At 38.5% G+C, this 22,262-nt stretch overlaps 1 long non-coding RNA gene across 4 annotated transcripts in view; it reads right to left on the bottom strand.

Annotated features, from left to right (window-relative positions):
* The window catches only part of LOC109548344 (uncharacterized), a 389,113-nt gene that overhangs the window by 206,645 nt on the left and 160,206 nt on the right, over window positions 1–22,262 (bottom strand). The window lies entirely within an intron of this gene.

Below are 22,262 nucleotides of genomic sequence, written 5' to 3' on the forward strand. Positions count from 1 at the left end.
CCTACCTTAGCGTATGCTTTGGGCTAGATTCTAAGCCATCAGTATTTTTTAATGGTAACAATATCTAGAAGTTATTGAGAAGTTGCTAGATGTAGTGGTAGCTGATGAGGGAATAAGTTCAGAGTTTCCAGGGAATCCCTGCCTTGGCCACACGTTGGAATCACTGGGGAGCTTTTAAAATACCGATATCTGAGTGTCAACTCAGAATTATATCAAAAGCTCTGGGAGTGGAACTTAAGCAACAGTATTTTTTAAAAGCTATCCAGTTGATTCCACATTGCAGCTCAGATTGAGACACTTTGGGTTAAACTAAATCATCAAGCTAGTAAGTAATCCAGGAATAAGCCCGAGCTTTGCCCCAAGGATTTCCCACAAAACCTCCTTGGGTACCCTGAAGACTAGAGGCAACATCCTCACACACATGTAGGGCCATCCACGTCGGTCAGCTACCGGCCCTGGGGAAAATTATAATGCCGTGATTCTCCCCCATCAATTTCTTCATCCATAACACAGTAAGACAATTTATGGGCCAATATAGGGCAACATACACCATACTTCCCAGAGCTATTTTCACAAGATATGAGGTCATTGGAAATTGCTTTGTACTCTAAGATTCTACTATCTATCTCATACATGTGATTCCTTCCTACCAAAACATTTGTTTATCATTTTGCAGATATCGCCAGCGGGATTCTGTGGAGTGACTAAGTGCTTCTAACTTAAAAGTTTATTATTCAGGAGTGTCATATAGCTACCGTGGGACAATGCTGAGAATGGAAAAGCTGTGGCGCTTTTATGTAACCAGCATAAAACTTTCCATATGATGGAAATTCAAAATCGGGCAGGCAAATCACTAACGGGTGCAAACAATAAATCTAATTAACTTTTTTAAAGAAACAAGCTATACCATTTCTAGCAACAGTTCACTTTGAAATATTTATCCTAAAGTTATATTTCTGAAGTTAAAGTGTGTTGGGTCCTACAGTGTGCAGATGCTCACGAAATATCCTCGAAAGAGTTTCCTGAGAGTTAGAATTAGAGATGTTTATTTTCTTTCTTATACTTTTCTACAATTTAAAAGTTTTTGCTATGAGCATAAGTCCATTATAAAATATGATACAGATAAAAAACACTTTTAAACCATAGATATATTGATAGATTTTTCTCTTGGTAACACCCTAACTAAGGAGTCAGAACGAAAATGACCAATTACATATTTCACCATTAGTTAAATCATTCCTCGAGAATAACTATTTTTGGCTTCCTTTGCCTCACAATTCATACTTGATGTGAAATTGAAAGGAAATATTTCTTCCCTAAAGAGTCAAAAAGCCTCTACTATTGCACACACTTCCCACCCCACTGTCACGAAACTCAACCGTTGAGAATACCCCTAAAAGACCAACCTAACTGATCTTTGTCTCCAAGGCGTTCGCATCCAACTCACTCCTATCTGTCTGGCAGGACCGAAAAACACTATCAGAATACATATGACCCGAGTCCCCCATATCATCAGAGGGGTCGGGTCACCGTCACTGAGGCCAGCACCCGATGCCAACTGCAGTGGCGCAATCTGACAAGCTCTCCCCCTAAACAAGAGCTCTCTTCATTTGTGGAGAGTTGGAACTTTATCTGGAGACTTGCTGGATATTTTCAAAAATACACAGAAGGATTTCCTAGCGGGAGGAGTTATCCACGTGCTCCCGGGACAGCAGGGCAGGTTCCAGCACCCACTGATGGATTTCCTGGTTGTAAGTCAGACACAGAAAGACAAATATCATATGATATCACTTATATGTGGAATCTAAAAAAAAAGGGTACAAATGAACTTATTTACAAAACAGAAGCAGAGTAGCAGATGTAGAAAACAAACTTATGGTTACCAGGGGATAAAGTGGGGTAGGGATAAATTGGGATATTGGGATTGACATATACACACTACTATTTATAAAATAGATGACTAATAAGAACCTGCTGTATAGCACAGGGAACTCTGCTCATTACTCTGTAATGGCCTATATGGGAAAAGAGTCTAAAAAAAAAAGTGGATATAAGTATATGTATAACTGATTCACTTTGCTGTATACCTGAAACTAGGACAGCATTATAAATAACTATACTCCAATAAAAAAATTGATACAAAAACAATTCACAGAAGGAGAGGTAAAAAACAGACTTTCTACCATCTTTATTTGTTAGTTTACTGACTGATGGATGGATTCATAGATTGAACTCTTGTCTGGCAAGAATTACAACTCTATGCATGTGTAAATTTTAATAACTGATTTCTGAAAAGAAAACATTTGGGATTTGCTCAATAACGGATAAGAAATATGGATTATCTCAGCCTCATCTAAGTGAATTTAAGATAGTTCACCTTTTAAAGAACTATTTTCTGTTTTCAAATGTATTTCATTGAAGTATAGTTGATTTATAATGTTGTGTTAATTTCCACTGTACAACAAAGTGATTCAGTTATATGTATATATACATTCTTTTTCATATTCTTTTCCATTATGGCTTATTACAGGATATCGAATTCAGTTCTCTGTGCTATACAGTAGGATCTTCTTGTTTACCCATCCTATATATAATAGTTTGCATCTGCTAATCTCAAACTCCCAATCCATCCCTCCCTCATTCCTTCCCCCTTGGCAACCACAAGTCTGTAAAGAACTATTTTCTTAATGCTCCTTAAGCATGCATACTAGTAGCCCTGAAATTTAAACTTGTCACCTCTTATTATCCAAGTGTTCAGTGTATTTATACTAACTTCCTAAAGAGATTCCAACTTCTCAAAGGTAAACAGGAATTCTTTGGTGTCCACCATCCTCCCACTTCATGCAGTGTGGTAGCAGCCACAGTGCAGTGTTACCTGCCCCTATATATTTTCCTCAAATGAATGCCACCTGTCAGGAAATTTCCACTACTCTTTATTTGTTCATTTAGCCAGTCATCTGTGAAATATTTATTGAATACCAAGTATGTGTCAGGTACTATTGAACAAACTGGTGATACCAAGATGAATAAGACATGATGAAGCCTTGATCTCTGTCTCCGTCGCATTCACATCCAACTCACTCCTTTCTGTTTGGCAGGACTATCAGAATACATATGCTCATTCATTCAGCATATGTTATTGGACACCATGAGCAAAGTTCAGTATAATCTTCTTTTACGCTCAACCCATCCTAGGTCCGTTCCAATTGTTTTGGACACACACACATCAACATTCACAGACGTTTGTCTCCCTTCCTATAGCCAATTACAGAAATTCTAGCTAGTCCTTCTCCTGAGATTTTTTCAGTGAGTCTAATCTGCCTGGGCTTGAGATCAGTATGAAGGAGTTAAGAGCATACTGTTGATAATGGTGTAAAATTGGGTAAAATACATTGAGTAAGCTGAGTAAGCTAAACTCCACCTTGTGAGGCCTTCTAGACCAGGCATCAGTGGGCCAGGAAAAGCCCACCAACCCAAGTACACATCACCACCTAGGCTGGAAGTTTGAGCCCATCCCGTTTCTTTATCTGTGATCACAACCCTCCAGTTATTTTATGGAACAAGGATTACCCAAAGCACAATCTTAAAACCACTCTACTAATTATCCAGCTATTGTTTTGGAAAGCTAAAAGCAAGATTTCAGAGTAGGTGGATCACTGAAATTCTTTGAAGGGGAGGCACTTAATGGAAAGATAAGTTGACAAAGTTAACCAAAAAATGTATCTACCTCAAAATGTCTCTTGATCCTGGGTTATAAGAGGTTTTAAATAATTTGGAAAGCATTTTTTCCTAACCATGTGCCACTGAATGATTCTAGTGAAATAAAAATATATGGTCTTTCATTTAAAACATACTGAAATACACAGATATACACACATACACACTCACACACGTTAATATTTAATTGCATAAAAATGTATTCACTAAAGTCCAAAACTGGCTAATGTTTATCTATGTTTTCAGAAATCAATACGTTATACCTATACTGACAGTTCCATCATACAACTGATTTGCTGTTCATTTTACTGAAAACTATTATCATTTTCATATGAGTGGTAGATGTTATCCCTCAATATCTGTTCTTTTTTTTCACCCATAGTCTTAAAAATAATTCTAGAGCTAGCAATTATGCAGTGCTTACTATATTCCAGGCTCTGTTCTAAGAACTTGATATATGTTAACTCATTTAGCTAATAGTAGTGGAGGTTTACCATAAGACATTTGGTCTACTACAAAAGGTCCTTGAAATTGATCCTAGCCAAAATGTCCATAAGCATATTTGGTCCATGCCAGATGGTTTTGGACAAGACCAAATACCAAGGATCTTTTGGTGTGGACCAAATGTCTCCATGAACATTTTGGACAGAACCAAATATGACCAAATATCAAGGACCTCTTAACATGGATCAAACATCTTAAGCACTTTTTGGATAGGACCAAATGGTCCTGCAAATATCAAGGACTTTTGGCATGGACAGAGTGTATTATGGATGTTTTAGATATGACCAAATGTCTGTTAATGATCTTAACATATAGATACCAGGCTAAAACTATATTTTCCAGCCTCCCTTGTAGCAAAGTGGGGCAATATGACTAAACTTTGGTCAATAGGATGTGTGCAGAAATGATGTATGCCACGCTTGCAGTATTCTCATTTAATGCATGGGCACACACCTTCCATCTGCACCCTTTACACAAAGGAATGTGGACATGATGGTGAGAGACAACCAACCATTTTAGGCCCCATAGTAGATGCTGCATGTGGAGGATCTCAGAGCAATAAGACCAGTGCAGTGTAGACTTTAGTAGGCACTGTATACAGCACTTCTAGGGGACCATTATAATGTTTTCATTTAAATTTCTTTTAAACCAAAATAAAAATTCAATACAATAACAACGAATATATAATCAGTCCAGCCTGTATTATATTCATCTTTATGTCAATGCAATTGTAAAATATGGTCTTTAATATTTTTTATGGAAGAAGAGACCCACAAAAGCAAAAGTGCCTAGGACCCCCAAAATCATCATGTAGTCCTGAAAAAGATAGATGACCCTGGAACAAAGCCATCCTACCATTCCTAGAACATCTACCTAGGGACAGTTATTCCAGAAAATATATACATTTATGTATTTTCTAGTCTCTTAGCTTACTTTTTATCCTTATAGAAAAGATTCTCATCATTAAAAATATACTAAAATTAACTGAGTCAAAATTGATGTATTACTTCATGTTTTTCAAAGTGCTTTCATAAACATTATCTCACTATATCCTCACGATAATCTTGTGTGACTGGCCGGGCAGCCATCATTTTACCCCAGTTGTATTAGTTTGCTGGGGCTGCCATAACAAAACACCACAGACTGGGTGGCTCAAATAACAAATTTATTTTCTCACAGTTCTGGAGGCTGGAAGTTCAAGATCAAGGGGCCAACCGGACTGGTTTCCTCTGAGGCCTCTTTCCTCGGCTTGCACATGGTCAGCCTCCTGCTGCCTCTTCACACGGTCGTACCTCTGAGCACTAGTGTACCTGGTGTCTCTGTGTGTGTCCTTATCTCCACTTTATGTAAAGGCACTGGTCAGGTTGGATTAAGGCCCACCCTAACAGCCTCATTTTCATTTAATTATCTCTTTAGAGTCCTAGTCTTCAAATACAGTTGCATTCTGAGATCCTGGGGGTTAGAGTTCAACGTATGAATTAGGGAGGGGGGACAATTCGATCTATAGCACCCATTTTACAGATGAGACCATCAAGGTTCAGAAAAGGCAAATTTCTTATGCAAGGTCAAACAGTAAACGAGAGGCAGAATCTTGACGTATGAAAAGGGGACCAAATCAAATTGAATTTTAATCTGAAAGTGTCTGTGTTTGCATCTAAAATATTAACTCAGGATTTCTCAAATTCGGCACTATTAACATTTTGGACCAGATAATTCCTTGTCGTGGGGGCCTTCCAGGTCGTTGTGGGATATTCAGCACATCCTTGGCCTCTACCCACTAGATGCCAGGAGAACTCCCTATACCATTTGACAACCAAAAAAGTCTCTAGATGTTGCCAAATGTCCCTTGGTGGGGGAGGATAAAATCGTCCCCAGTTGAAAACTACTGTAATAGCTACAGAGTAACAGAATATAGAAGGAGAAATTTTAGGGTTGGAGCTATCAGCAACTTTAACAATATAACACAACATCCAAGAAAGGTAGTATGGTATTAGGCTAATGCTAAAAGTATGATGTGTGTTATAATAGGTGAGACTGCTGTTTCTCATTGGTGAAATAATGGGCAGACTATTATGTAAAGTAGTTGATGCTACCTTATAAAGGCATAAAGACTATTTAGTGTGCATTCAGAGAAACACTGAAATAGTAAGGATCTCTAAAAACCCTCCAGAAGATGGCTAAATAAATAAGTTCTTACAAGAAAAGACTCAGAGAGACATGCAAAATCTCTTCAGGGATAAAGATTGGAATTTTTTTGCAATGTCAAGAGGTAGAAAGAGAATCAGTAATTGGGAATTTACAGTCAGATGTGTTTATAAAAGATGCCCAGGGAGAGAATGGGATTCTTCAAAGATACAGCTTGTTACCTGGTTGAAATGACCTGGGGCCAGGGTCATGAAGAAGCCAAATCATTTATTGAAGGCATCTGAGAATTCTCTTTTCTATGAATCAGGACTCAAATCTAAGTCCTCTTAAACAATGGCTACTTATATCTAGTTCCATTACTGCACTAAGAAAAACAGTGCTGCTGCCACAGGGCTAACGAGTATATGTGGCTGATGAGCCAATTCCACCCAACCACGGGTTACAAAACAATTCATTCTGTTAGTACCAGAAGTGACAGCAAAAGCAAAGGATGTCAATTTGCTTTCTGATGATCATCAAAAAGGAATTTAACTGTAATCTTCACAGGTAATGGAGACCCATCAGTGTTTTGAAGTAGACAGCAGTTTTCTCCTATAAAAGGGCTCCAGAAAATAAACTAACTCTAGGATAAGGAGTATATTCTTAAGAAGTATATGAAGTATATTATGAGGTATCACACCTCACACTGGTCAGAATGGCCATCACCAAAAAATCTACAAACAATAAATGCTGGAGAGGGTGTGGAGAAAAGGGAACCCTCTTGCACTGTTGGTGGGAATGTGAATTGGTACAGCCACTATGGAGAACAGTACGGAGGGTCCTTAAAAACCTAAAAATAGAACTACCGTACGATCCAGCAATCCCACTACTGGACATATACCCTGAGAAAACCATAATTCAAAAAGAGTCATGTACCACAGTGTTCATTGCAGCTCTATTTACATTAGCCAGGACATGGAAGCAACCTAAATGTCCATCGATGGAAAAATGGATAAAGAAGATGTGGTGTGTATATATATATATATATATATATATATATATATATACACATACACACACACACAATGGAATATTACTCAGCCTTAAAAAAGAACAAAATAATGCCACTTGAAGCAACATGAATGGACCTAGAGATTATCATACTAAGTGAAGTAAGTCAGACAGAGAAAGACAAATATCACAAGATATCCCTTATATGTGGAATCTAAAAAAATGGTGCAAATGAACCTATTTACAAAACAGAAATAGAGTCACAGATGTAGAAAATAAGCTTATAGTTACCAAGAGGAAAAGGGGGGAGGGATAAACTGGGAGATTGGGATTGACATATACACATTACTATATATGAAACAGATGACTAATAATAACCTGCTGCATACCACAGGGAACTCTACTCAATACTCTGTAATAACCTATATGGAATAGAATCTAAAAAAGAGTGGATATGTGTGTATGCATAACTGATTCACTTTGCTGTACAGCAGAAACTAACACAACATTGTAAATCGACTATACTCCAAGAAAAATTACTTTTAATACAAAGGAAAATAATGCAACTCTAAGTTAAGAAGTATATTCTTATCTTAATTTCTCTTAAAGGAGCCAAATTTTTAAATCACGTCCTACCCATCACTGACTCATCCAACCATTGGTACTTTTGACTTGGTGGTGCACCGCTCCTTCAATATTTTAAGTAAACCTTGCCTCACAGAACACACTGTTCAACCAATTAGTAACTCTAGAATGAGACAGAATGCTGAAAAATCAACATCACTTATTCTATATCTGCTACAGTAATAAGATTCAAAGAAAGCCTCACGTCTTTGGTACTCATGAAATCACAATTAATCACGTAATCATTCTTAAAAATAATTGCTTTTCCTTAATTTCTTTTTCTGTAACTATTTAAATTTCAAATTATCACTCCATCAGGATGGTAAAACATAAATAATTCCTGTCAATCTTCCCCACTTCCTAATCCAGGATTCTGTCTGAATGCTGAATTTTATCTTCGGGTTATCTACGAAAAAAGTTTGCTAAGGAAAACACGGAGCCCATCCTACTTAAAACTTGATACGCTAATCTAAATTCATTTGTTTATCCATGAAGATGATTTTTGAAAGACCATAGTCTTTCTTTAATTCTTTGATAATTCTAATTCTTTGCAATTCTAACAACTACATTTTCTCAGAAGAAAAAAAACAGCTATATTCATTTGTTTAATGTATTAATGTTGTAATCAAGCATTTCAGTAATTTTCAGCTACTGTGTTTTGAACCAGTGGGTTTTATTGTAACAGCTACCATCATGATTATGCCATGCCGCAGCGATAACCCCACAAATGAGCGCGTGTGAAGTGCACTCCCAGATCATAAATGTTATGCTGTTGTTTCAGTAGCCCCACCAAAGTCCTCACAGATTTCAAGCACTTCAAGTACATATAAAGAGAACTTACAAATGAATAAGGAAAAGAAGAATAGCCCCTGTATTTTTTAAAAAATGGGCCAATTCACATAGAAAATAAATGTCCAGCTTCACAAGTAATGAAAGGGATGCAAAGTAAATTAAAATGTAATACTATGTATTTTTTGCATAAGAAAGATGCGTTTTTTCAAACGATTACACACAGTGTTTACAAGGATGCAGGGGAAAGGGAACTCTCTGACATTAGGGGGTTATCAATAGATAGAGACCTACTTAGGAGAATTTAGTAAAAGATTCCAAAAGTTTAATGTCTTTTAGTCTAAAAATTCCACTCCTTGAAATTTATGCCTTAAGACAGACTCTTAAGTGTGGGGAAACAGACTTTAAGGCAAATTTATGGTAGCATTAATTACAGTGTCAACTTGAAAATGAGTTAAGTGCCCAACCAAAGGAAATTTATTAATTTCATCCATTTAATCAACAAATTGTGCCAGTCGCTGCTTTTTGGTCACTTTCTTTGCCACCCCTTCTGTGTTGTTTCTCATGACACAGTGATGGGTTCCCATATGATAGTGATGGTTGGTATAACCTGTGTGAAGTCAATTCAATATCCACCGTACCTCTTACAACCCACAGCTTCTAGGCTGACTCCATTATGAGAGGAGTGGGCTAAATAAACGGTGTAGCTGCAGAACAATTTCTTCATTATAAAACTGTCCTCTTGATGGAGAGCTTGCAACTCAATCATATAAAGATAATCAAGACGTTCAGATGACTCCGCTTCGATTGCTGCAGTTAATTAGGTCGTTCGGCTTTCTTTCTGAAAAACGTCCCCTACTTCTCCTTTCTCCTCCTGGGACTGTCTTGTACATCTTGTGCTTAAAATAGTTTATTGAAGCATTTGTGGCATGTAGCTGGATTGATGGGAAATCAGGGAGCTTTCCCGGGCCCGATCTGTGAACCTTCCTTGCTCTCCGTTCTCCCTTACATAGTCTTTACCGTTTGATTTGTCCCAGGCTTCTGGCTATTACTCTGTTTTTCCATGTGCACTGACAAATTTTACAGGGTACTAGCTACATAATTGCCCTCCACTTTTATGAGCTCAGTCATAGCATTGTTGGGGCCAGGTGCTTTTCCCAGCTAACTTTTTTTTTTTCTGTGGGTTTTAGATGTGGTTTCAATTTCTTCCCTAAGGCTTCAGAGGCAGAGTTTCTTTCGGTTTATTTAACTGCCTCATTATTGATCATTTTCCCTGGAATATTTAATATCCTTTTCTAATGTCAATGGGTTTGAACCATTCTTTAAGGTGTTTTCTTTTTTAAATATGAGCATCCCTTTGCCTTCAGACACAGAATTAAAATTTATAGAGTCTAACACTCTTCATGTCTCAGAAATGACGCCCATCCGTTCCCAGATGTTCTTTCCTGGAGTCTCATCTGTAACCGGAGAAGCAAATCTAATGAGGATATTTGGACGAAACTGGAAATATCTTTTTATTACACCTCAGTGGTTACATTGTTTTATAATTGGTACATATAAGTATACAGACCTTCCACACCGGATGTGACTTGAAAAAAAGAAAAGAAGTTTTGCTTGGATAATGACTCCTATTGAGGATGAAATATTAAAGAACACCTTAATCTCTTTTGAGTCAACCATTTTTTCAATCTTCCTTGCTGGACCATAAAGAAGGACAGAAACTGTGCTGAATACTGGAAATTTGCTGAGTAGATTTCACGTGCTCTGATCACACACACAAAATGGTAACTGTGTAAGAAGATACGTTAATTAGCTTGATTATAGTAATCATTTCACAATGCATATGTGTATAAATCATCATAAACATATACACTTTTTTAAAATAAAATTAAGTAAATAAATAAGAAGGATAGGAAAATGCTTCTGTGGATTTCAGAATTGAGGACTCATTGATGGTTTCAACATGCAATAGTAGGAACAGAAACAGAGTAGTTGCTCAAATTAAAACACAAAATGAATTTCAAAAGTTTAGTCCTGTAGAAATAAAACTTATTATACAACTTTTTGAGAAATAGAAAATTTAAAACGAAAACTTATGACATTATAGATTCTCTCACCTTACCAAATAGCCCTCTGGAATTTTTTTTTTTAACATCTTTATTGGAGTGTAATTGCTTTACAATGGGGTGTTCGTTTCTGCTTTATAACAGAGTGAATCAGCTATTTGTTTTCAACTTGAAACTTTATATCTTAGCATGTATGTAATATTCCTTTACCTTATTCACTTACTGTTTCCTAATTTATAGATTTAATTATTTCTCTGCATCTTTGATTTTGTGTGTGTGAGTGTGAGGATGTTTATGCATGAGGAGAAGATGCCAGTAATATTTTATTTAAAATTTCATAAAGTTACTTACATGTTTCCACAGGAAAGCTTATTTTAAAATAAATACTTTGAAACTGTGGGAAAAAAAATGTTGGTCATGTACAGAGATCTTGTTTAAAGACAATAAGCAATAGATGGTAGAAAAGAGCAGTTCTTTGGGTGAAAAGTGTTCACAACCAGGTCTCCTAAAGACAGATTTGGGGACTTTTCTCAATTATCATGTTTCTAAATGATTTTGAGGAAGAAATGTATAGTGAGATCTACAAGTTTGGGGAATAACACTAGGGTCTCCTAGACCAAAGAAAGCTATCTTGTTAAAATGCAGGTTGGATGCAGTGGGTCTGGGATGGGGTCTAAGATTCTACATTTCTAACCATTTCCCAGTTGATGCAGAGGCCGATTAGCCCCAGACTATACAATGAGGAATAAGACATCTAGAGCAATTGTTCTCAACCCTGCCTGCATATCAGAAGCACTTGGGGAGATTTTTTTAAATTCCAGTGTTCAAGCCACACCCCAGAACAATTGAATCGAATTTTCTGGGGATGGGATCCAGACATAAGTATTTAAAAAAAAATTTAAGGTGATTCCAATGTATAATCACAATAGAGACTCAAAGTTCTAAATAGCGAAGGAGGAAAGGCAACTCAAAAGACCTAGAAAGAGGTACAAATCGTCCAAGGAAATTTCAGTGCAGAAAAGTGTAAAGTAATGCGTTTAGGGATGTATGTTCCCAATCACATTGACAAGATGACAGATTCTAGTCTATCAATTTTGACTTAGGAAAAGGGCGTGTACACCCTGTGCTTGTGTTTACTATAACATTTATACTGCATCATAATTACATGGTCATTTGTCTCTCCCACTAAGCTCTAGCCCTCTGAGAGGGCAGGAACTAGATCTTGGTGACCACTGAATCCTAGCTCTCAACAGAGTACCTGGTACAGGGTAGACAAGTCATTGAAGAATTGTTAAGTTCATGAATGAAGAGTTAATGGGTGCCTATCTGATGCCAGGCACTGTGGTAGGCAGGTTGGCTACAGTAACATGTCAGACAAGATTCCACTCTGGTAGGATAAGGGGGAAAGAGACAGTATACCACTAAGTAAATAAACAAGAAGTTATCAGGTATTAAGAAGCACTGGGTGGAGAATCCAGATCTGATGATGAGATAGAAAGTAACTGTGTGTCTACTTTGAATTGACTGAGATCATACTTGAACTGAGAACCAAATGACAAGAAAGAGCCACACATAGGAAGATGCTGAAGACTTAGTAACAATGCTCATAGGCAGGAAGAAGCTTAGTGTTCAATGAATAAAAATCAATGGCCTAGAGAGTAATAACAAGAGAAATACGGTAGAAAATGAGGTCAAAGATGTAAGCAGAGAGAGATCACATTCTGTAGGGTTTTAGAGGCAAAGGTAAAAGTCTGAATTTTATTGTAAACACAATAGAGAACATTCATTGGAAGATTTTACCCTGGGGAAGAACATCATTGATTTATGGTTTTGAGAGATCTCCTTAGCTGTTGGGGGAGAAATGGACTGAAGAGGAATCATTATTGGAAGTAGGAGACCAGTTAGGAGGCTACAGCTGCTGTCCAGATGAGAACGGGTGTGTCATTTTCTGAGATGGGAAAACTGGAAGGATAAACCATGTGGGAGAAGGTGAAAAATCAAGAATCCTGCTTTAAGTCCAAGAAGCCTGTTAAGCAGAAATACCAAGGAGGGAGTGTCATATACCAGTCTGGTGACCAGGAGAGAGATCAAAGCTAAAGAAAAGTATTTGCGAGAAATTGGCACATATAGGCATTTTATACTGTGGGGCTGGGTGACAGTACATAAGGAAACTATACAAACCAAGAAGAGAAGGGATCCTAGTGTGATTCTGCTATGATTATCTGTTGGGCAGAAACAGGAAAGCCATCAAAGGATGAAGGATAACCAGGAGAGGAGATTTCATTACAAGCAAAAATTAGCTAAATACTGGAGAAGAAATATAGTATACTAGACAACTTGGAGCATTTTGCCAAATTAGAAGTATTTCTTATGTGTTCATCACATAATATTGTTATTTCATCCCTTATTCAAGGTGCCTTTTCATTTATATATAGTTGATACTTTAAATTTTGTGAAAGAAAATAAATTCCTTTTGAAACCCATTCCCTAAAAATTGTGTACGTTTTTAAACAATTCATATAATTAAACGCAAGAAAAAAAGGAAGCATTTCTAAGAAGAAAAGTGAATATTTTCCTCCTCTCTTTTGCATATGAAGTGAGAATTCAATTGTATTCTGCACCAAGCGTAAGGCAAGCATTCTCCCCTGGGTTAGGGGATGAGTGAGGCAGACAGCGTCTCCCCTCTGGAAGCATCTCCAGATCACTTAGGGAGCAAATTTCTCCTTGATATGCTTCCCCTACAGGAGACTCAGACACTTCACATCTCCCTGGCTCACTTGTGAATCGTTGAAGCCACTGTTACTCATTGGAGCATGCCATGTCCATTAAGTGGGTTAAGGTGGAAAATAGTTGATAAACCACTGCCTTTAGGCATTAAAAAATAACGAAGCCTACTTTGGTACCTATTTTTAAATGTACAGAGAAACATTAGGAAAAATGGATTTAATTTTTTTTTATAAGAATAACAAAGTTTGGGCTTCCCGGTGGCGCAGTGGTTGAGAGTCCGCCTGCCGATGCAGGGGACACGGGTTCGTGCCCCGGTCCGGGAAGATCCCACATGCCGCGGAGCGGCTGGGCCCGTGAGCCATGGCCGCTGAGCCTGCGCGTCCGCAGCCTGTGCTCCGCAACGGGAGAGGCCACAGCAGTGGGAGGCCCGCGTACCGCAAAAAAAAAAAAAAAGATTACAGGAGTGAATATACATAAAACAGTTAGAAAAATGTTAGGCCCTTTGTAAAGTTTATATAAACTTTTATTATACTCATTATGAATATGTAAAAGACCTACCATAGAACCTGATCCACAGATGGCATTCAATGAACAGTTGTTTCCTTTCCACAGTTACCGTTTACTAACCATTGTTAATTTTAAGACATGGTAGCCTTTATAAGATAATAGGTGGGTTTTTCTTATATCAGATAAATCTGGTAAAAGACAAAAGTCTTTTGTCTCAGATGAGTCTTTTGCAAATTTTTTAAAAAATTTTCTTTGCAAATGTTGAATCCTGAGTTTATTTGTAGAGACTGCTTCAAGCCCACCCTTTACTCCCCAGTTGCTCAGTACAAGGACATAGAATGTAAGCTTACTCAGCTACTAGAGAAAGAAAGCTTTAATTACACAGATCACTTTTCAGCCCTATAACCACCTCCAAATAATATTCATTTAATCATTTAAATCCGTAGAAGCCCGGAAATCTGTGCTTTGAATTCTGAGTTCCCGATCCTTCAGTGTAGACATCAGAAAGTTGACAGGGTTCTTAATCTGTATGAATGCTGACTTGATGTGACCACGTATTAAGAGCTCTGTGATTTCTTTAAAAATTAAGTACCTTTTGATACATTTCAGAAAGTAATTTCATGTTACACGTAATATCAACTACTAGTACATTAATTTTATTTACGTGCACTATTTCACGTCCCTAAAATTCATTCAACATACATTCATTCAGAAAGCATTTATTGAATTCTTTTGTACAGATCACTGGAGAGGAAAAAGGAAATAGAGAAACGTAAGAAACTAATATACAATACAAGGAAGAATATAACAGGAAAATACATGAGCCATCAATTCCTCTTGGGGCATTCAATGAAGGCTTCACTGTGGATGGAACTCTTGGAGGATATGGAGTTTAAAAACCTAAATTTTCCTTTTAACTCTTCTGGTTTCATAATAATTCCCCTGCCTTCTAAGAACTACACTAAAAATGAAAACATTGATAATCCAAAAGAGATGAAGATTTGCCCGTGGTACATCTAAAACATTTGTTAGAATCCTGTGGAGAGCATTTGACTTCAGAGCACAAAAGCAAAACCTGTTCCTTAAAAGACCAAGTTCCTGAGAATAAAAGATGGTGGGGTAGAGGGCGGTGAAGGAGAGGGGAACATACCTGCATGTGTCTGTGACACTGAGGTGACCACATAATAGTCTTCAGACATGTCTTCCCATACCCCCCGGACAAGTTATAAGATCCAAAGAAATGGGAAAGTTCATCATTCCTTTAATTCTAGCAGTGTTTGAAAACTTGAGGTGAAAGACACCATTTTAGTACAGTCTTCCTTTGAAAGTTTGGCAAAACAAACCCATCAGAGAGATACTGGATTTGTTTTCTTTGGCAAAGAGGCACACTCTAAACTTCTTTCAACTGAAACTTGTTACCATCTTTAGAGGGAGAGCAGCTGAGATCATGGAGGACATGTGCATTTCTCCAAGGGACCCAAAAGGAAGCTGGAACCATCCCTGAAAATATTGATGTGCAGCAGGAAACTCCAAGAGCCATTACCAAAAAGAGAGAGAGAGAAAGGAAAAAGTATACAAAAATATACATTCAGAGGTACTGGTATATTGATAAAGAGGCTTTTTAGTTTGCAACATTAGTCATCTAAAAATACCCAGTGTAGAGTATAAATGGTGCTACCGAGAGCCACTAACCAATACCAACAGGTGCTTAAATTATGAACTCACAGCTAAGCACAATCCCCTCAAGGGAAGCAGATGATGCTTTCACAGACCCTACATTTTACACTGGCACGGCTAAGTAATGACTTAAGATGATAGTACAGATAATCAAACAAAAACCTAGCCAAAGAGTCTTGTAATCTGAAAAGCCCACTTGTCTACCTATATTTATCTAGATACTGACTTTTTTGTTTGATTTTCTATTTCACTTTGAGTTTAGGTTAGATAGGAAGCCTTAGACAAAAAAGGTCCTAGGAGAACACAGGCTCTGGTGTCAAATGCAGGCTCAGCTCCTTACTGACCTTGGAACCCTGGTGGAGGGTCTCTGAGCCTCAATTTTCTTGTCTATAGAATGGAGTAAATGCAAGTGCTGGTGAGGGGGAAAGTGCACTGCCTGGCGTAATATGTGAAAGCCCTTATTAGCACCGCAGGCTCCAGTAGCTTTTCAGCTTCTTGATTTAAGTACCGCTCAATTCAAGTTGAAATTAATGTCATTTTCTTGTGCCTGAGCTGACTTAAATGGGAAACAAAAGAAGGTGTTTCAGCCACTTGTCGAACAACCACCTAAAAACCTTGGAAAAGCCTCTCCGTTTTAGGCTTGAAGAAAGACATTTTTTTTTTTTTTTAATCATAGATATGACATGAAAGGCTATCCCCTTCACACAGTCTCACAGGCTTTTGCAGACGCTTATGATCCCGGGAATGAACACAAACTAACACCAGGACTTTAGCATTTAGATCCAGACACCGTCCATCGCTAGCCACAAAGGCTGGGAAGAAATGTGTAAGGTTACGGTAAGATATACATGAGTGCCTCTCAGCTGCAGTATTTCCTTTGGATGGGACATTAAAAGTTGGTGTTTAGCATTCTACTCATTGGGAGAGGTTGGAATGCTTCCACAGGTGAAGAATTTAAATAACTGTCTATACAAATTTTTGACAAGAAAGTTAGGCACAGATCTTTTTGGACTGGTTTGAATAAAGGTCCCTGAAAAGATCCAGTAAGGACTGGGTTACTACTTAGTGTCCCTTCCAGTACATCACCCCATAAAGGTTATTCGTGACATCTTTCTTGGGCTGATGGTATTGCCTTAGATCCCATCCAAACTGTCCTTTTTCCAGGCCTTTTCTAGGGACGGCTAGGGTGTACATGACTGTCCAATCTTCTGTGGTATCCTTTGATTTAAAAAAAAAACAGTGGGACAGAGACCAACAGAGTGGGCTAGAGTAATGCCAACCACCTCAGAGATCATTATAAATATTAATTTATGACATGTTGGTGTTTAGCATTCTACTCATTGGGAGAGGCTGGAATGCTTCCAATCTTGCAGAAAGTATCAGTGCCTTTAAAATTCCACATCACCCAGTTATAGGGTTATGGAGTAAGTTATAGGATTAGAATCGTTGGGCAAAATATTGGCCAGCAGATACGGCTCATGCACTGAAAGAGCAGTGACCCAACCGTGCCTATCTCTGCAAGACCAGAGCATGCTCTTTGGTGTCACTGGTACAAGGCTTGGCTCTAATGACGCAATTCTTCATGCGCCATTGTGACGAATCGGGGAAAAAAATGTGAAAATGCTAGCTTCCCCACCACTATGAAAGTCAGACCAAATGATTCCGAGTATTCGTGTTGCAATGGAAAAATACTTTTAAAAGTAGGACAATTTCTAATCGGTATGGATTCTGACCTACATAGTTAGACAACTCTAGATTTGGTTAAGAACAGTACTGTTTTCCATTCTACTGTGAAACAAAAGGCACTTTTGCTCACAAAAATAACATTTATCAAGTCTTCTTTAATAAGGTTTTATATTCTTACCTCTAAAACCTCTCAGTAAACAAAACAAATAGAAAACAGAATTAGTGATTCCACTGGCTTTCCTCCCAGGCTTAAGTACTCACAGCAAAAGAGATTTTTATATTTCTAAACATCTGCATTTCATTCACATCTTCTCCCAAGTAGAGAATTTGAGACAGGATAAAGGAGCAGCTCTTCATCTACAGAACAAGGGTACCCTGGCTTCGATGGGCCAAATGTCTTAGAAAGAGTCCATCCACCGAGAGGAAAATTGTACACCACACCTCACACACTTGTATATAGCCCTGTGTTTCCTCCTACTCAACAGATTGTCCAGGGGAACTGCTTAAATTCTTTCAATTTGGTAATAAACAGTTGCCATTTTGACCATTTCCTTTTGCAGACCCACACACACTACTGAATAAATGAGTAGCTCCCCTCCTTTGATAGCCATGCCCAAGGGCTGTTCTAGCACCCCATAAATCCTGTAGTTGTACAGGATCATTTGGCAGTGTGTGGATTTTTCTGCTAAATCACAGTGAGAAGAAGATAAGGAGGAAACTTGAAAAATTAAGCATTATAGGGGCATTAGAAGATTTACAGTGGGAGCAAATAGCACCGGCACCAGCCAGGGCTTCATTACTGGTAAGGAGAAAGCACGGTTAAGCATTAAGCATCTTCCGTATTAGCTGAGAGTAAAACTTAGAGCCACATCCAATTCTGTTTTTCCCCTACACATTGTGGGTGTCAGTGAAGGTGTGATGAAATTCCAAATTAGGCTTAGCTGTCAAGGATATGGACTGAGTAAGTGTATGTTCTTTCCTATGGATGTCCTGTAAACAGACTCATTACATGGTAGTGGGAAAAAAGGCATAGGAAGCAGAGAGCACTTAACCATTTGTGCATATGTTGTTTTTGTTTTGTGTATCTGTGCGTTTTCTCCGGGCGGTCTCTGTCAAATGAACGTGTGTAAAGCATTGTAGCATTCTGCCAACTTTTTATAAACTGCATTGTCGTGTCTCAACAAGAAATCAGTGTGGGATTAAGATGGTTGGGGTCTACTAAGCTGTACCACACCAGTTCTTGGGGGGTACTGACAGTGGTTTGGAAATCCAAGTTATACCTTGTTTAATCAAATGTGTGCTACTCCCTGGATAAGAAACTTCAGTTGCTGTGTTTACAAACGCTTCGAGAACAGGAAAGTGTAAAAAGACATATAAAGCATTTCCCCTAATGGTATCCAATTGAAATGTTTTCTAGCAAGTTGAAACCAGTATAAAGCTTCAGTAATTACCAGATTAAGATCTCTTGAGAGACTCTTCACATCAGAAATTAAAAGGAAAATTACAGGTCTCTTAAGAAGTTAAGGCTTCTCATAAAGCAATGGCAAGGAATAACTGCACATCTTAATGGAATTTTTTTTTGGCGAAATAAGCACTTCTAAATTATATGGAACATATAATTCTTTTGAACTCTCTGAGACTGGGAACCCTATAAAATAGAAGCTTCAGGTTTTGTAAAGAGATCGCTAATACGAAAAGAAACGTATTGGAAATAACTGATAATAAGTGTTGCCCGCATTGGAACTTATCCAGGGCTTAGTCCCAGGACACTCTTCTCTCTGTCTGCACTCTTCCCCAAGGTGATCTCAAACACCCCCAGTCCTCAAAGATCACGTATGTGCTAGTGAATCCCAAACTGAATATCCCACCTCTGAGCCCTTATGAGTTCCAAACGTGGGTGTCCAGTTGCCAACCAACATCTCTAATGCCTAATTTATCACGTAGCTCAAGGTTAACTTGTCCAGAGCAAAACTCTTGATTTTCAACTTCACTACATGCACATGCACACACACAAATAAAATACAATACAATAAAATAAAATACAATAATATAAAATAAAAATAAAGCTATTTCTGTCTTGGTTTTCCCCATCTCACCTTCCTCCCAGTTGCCCAGATCCAAATCTAGGAATGCGCCATACTTATTCTCTTTCTCTCACCTCCCACATACAATCCTTTCAGCAAGTCCTGTTGACCCTCCCTCTATAGCATATACCAAATTTCCCCAGTTCTCTTCCTTCTCACTGTTATGACCCTATTCCAAAGCATTGTTATCTCTCCTTGGCTCCATAGAGGATCTCCTGCTTCTGTTCTTGTACTCAGTGCAAGGAAAAGGACTTGGACAGTATTCTATAAGATGTGGAAAAAAGGGAACCCTCCTACACTGTTGGTGGCAATGTAAGTTGGTGCAGCCACTATAGAAAACAGTATGGAGGTTCCTCAAAAAACTAAAAATAGAGCTGCCATATGATTCAGCAATCCCACTCCTGGGCATATATCCAGACAAAACTATAATTCAAAAAGACACATGCACCCCTATGTTCATAGCAACACTATTCACAATAGCCAAGACATGGAAACAACCTAAGTGTCCACTGACAGAGGAATGGATAAAGATGTGTTACATATATAGAATGGAATACTACTCAGCCATAAAAAAAATGAAACAATGCCATTTGCAGCATTATGGATGGACCTAGAGATCATCATACTAAGTGAAGTAAGTCAGAAAGAGAAAGACAAATACCATATGATATCACTTACATGCGGAATCTATAATATGACACAAATGAACTTATCTACGAAAGAGACTCATAGACATAGGGAACAGACTTGCGGTTGCCAAGGGGCAGGGGGGATGGGGTGGGAGGGATTGGGAGTTTGGGATTAGCAGATGCAAACTATTATATATAGGATGGATAAATAACAATGATAAACCATAATGGAAAAGATTATGAAAAAGAATATATATATATGAAAAACTGAGTCACTTTGCTGTACAGCAGAAATTAACACAACATTGTAAATCAACTGTACTTCAATAAAATAAATTATTTAAAAAAATAAAATTTTTAGATTATCAGTTGGTAAAGTGAATTAGCAGAACGAGAGATCCCACTGTGATACAGGACAATTAAGAAGGCGCAAGGAGAAGATGGGCGATTGGTAATTCAATCACTGCTAACACAGCAGAACGACTTCACTAAAATAAGAGGAGTCAACCAAACGGAGACAGTCACAGACATTAAGGCACCTCCCTAACCCTGATCCAGTCTGTCATGTTGCTACTGATTAATGGGCAGGCATTGCAAACCCCACTGGAATACTGTTCATCAACGCATTCATTGATATAGACAGTTAAACTGTCAGTCAACCAATGCTTACTGAGCAAGCCTACATCCAGGCACCACGGTCTACCCTAGGAGTACAGAGATGGAACTGCAGAGGACCCTTTGGAAGCTCCCAGCCTAGAAGCCAGAAATGCAAGTCAGTAATTACAATTCCTTGTGACAAGCGCCATGATAGTGGTGGGGACAAGAATCAGCAGTGAGAACATCCCAGAAGACTTCATTGCACAAGTGACATTTGACTTGGGACGTGAAGGTTGAAGGGGTGGCCAAGGAGGAGAGGAACACCATAAGCAGAGGGGACAACGTGTGAAAAGGTAAAAGTCAGAGTCTTGCAAAATTGGCCACGACTTAGTGGTCAAAAGAAGAGATTCTTAAAATTTTTTCTTTTTTAGTGGTAAGGGTACTTTCTGCTTTGGGTTTCAGGGAAAAATCAGTCTCTTTTTGAGTGCTCTGAAACTTTTTATATCTCGCAGCCCAGGAGCATTGCAATGTAATAGCTCCACAGCCAATCATATACAGTATTGCATATTGATTGTACCTACCATGTACAAGGCACAGAGCAAGGGGATACAAAGACGCATGACAGAACCACTGTCTTCAGTCAAGTGGCAATTTAAATAAGCCATCCACAGCCATGAGGCAGATTAGAAAGAAATCGCCCTTCTCTATCAGAAGTAAAACTATCACCAAGTTTTACAGTGGACTGGTTAATTTGTTAATTAAAAATGTATAGCATTGGGCTTCCCTGGTGGCGCAGTGGTTGAGAGTTCGCCTGCCGATGGAGGGGATACGGGTTCGTGCCCCGGTCTGGGAAGATCCCACGTGCCGCGGAGCCTGCGCGTCCGGAGCCTGTGCTCCACAACGGGAGAGGCCACGACAGTGAGAAGCCCGCGTACGGCAAAAAAAAAAAAAAAAAAAAATGTTCAGCATCATGAGTTAGTAAGAAAAACTGACAGATATTAACATTTTTGCCCCCAAAAGAAAAGCACTATGTTTTTACAGCGGATAAGGGAACAAGATGTCAATTTTGAAGCTCCAACCCTCTGCTTGCTGTCGTGCATTGCCAGAGGAGACCCCGCCTACTTAGACGCGCAGGGCTGCAGAGAGCACCTAGGGAAGGTTGGTGCAGGGTGATGGGGCCCTGGAGTCCACAGACTACCTTTTCCTCCAGGTTCGCATAGCAGAAGCAGACACTCAAGCCCTCAAAAGTCCAGGTAATCTTACCTGGACTGAAAGTCTGAAAATGAACTTATCAGTGGTGATCAGCACGGACTAATAACACAAGACCAAATGGTTGCGGGGTCTTACCAAGCTGCGGTATTGTTCTAAGCAGTTGACTGGCTTATTTATCCTCATTACCCTACGGGGTAAGCACTAATATCATCCTTGCACTCAACATGAGGAATAAATTGACATAGAGAAGGTAATTGACTTGCCCAGTAACCCCACCGTGTTCGTTTTCCATGCCTGCTGTAACAAAT

This window comes from Tursiops truncatus, chromosome 17 (genome assembly GCF_011762595.2).
Source record: "Tursiops truncatus isolate mTurTru1 chromosome 17, mTurTru1.mat.Y, whole genome shotgun sequence".
NCBI classification, from domain to species: domain Eukaryota; kingdom Metazoa; phylum Chordata; class Mammalia; order Artiodactyla; family Delphinidae; genus Tursiops; species Tursiops truncatus.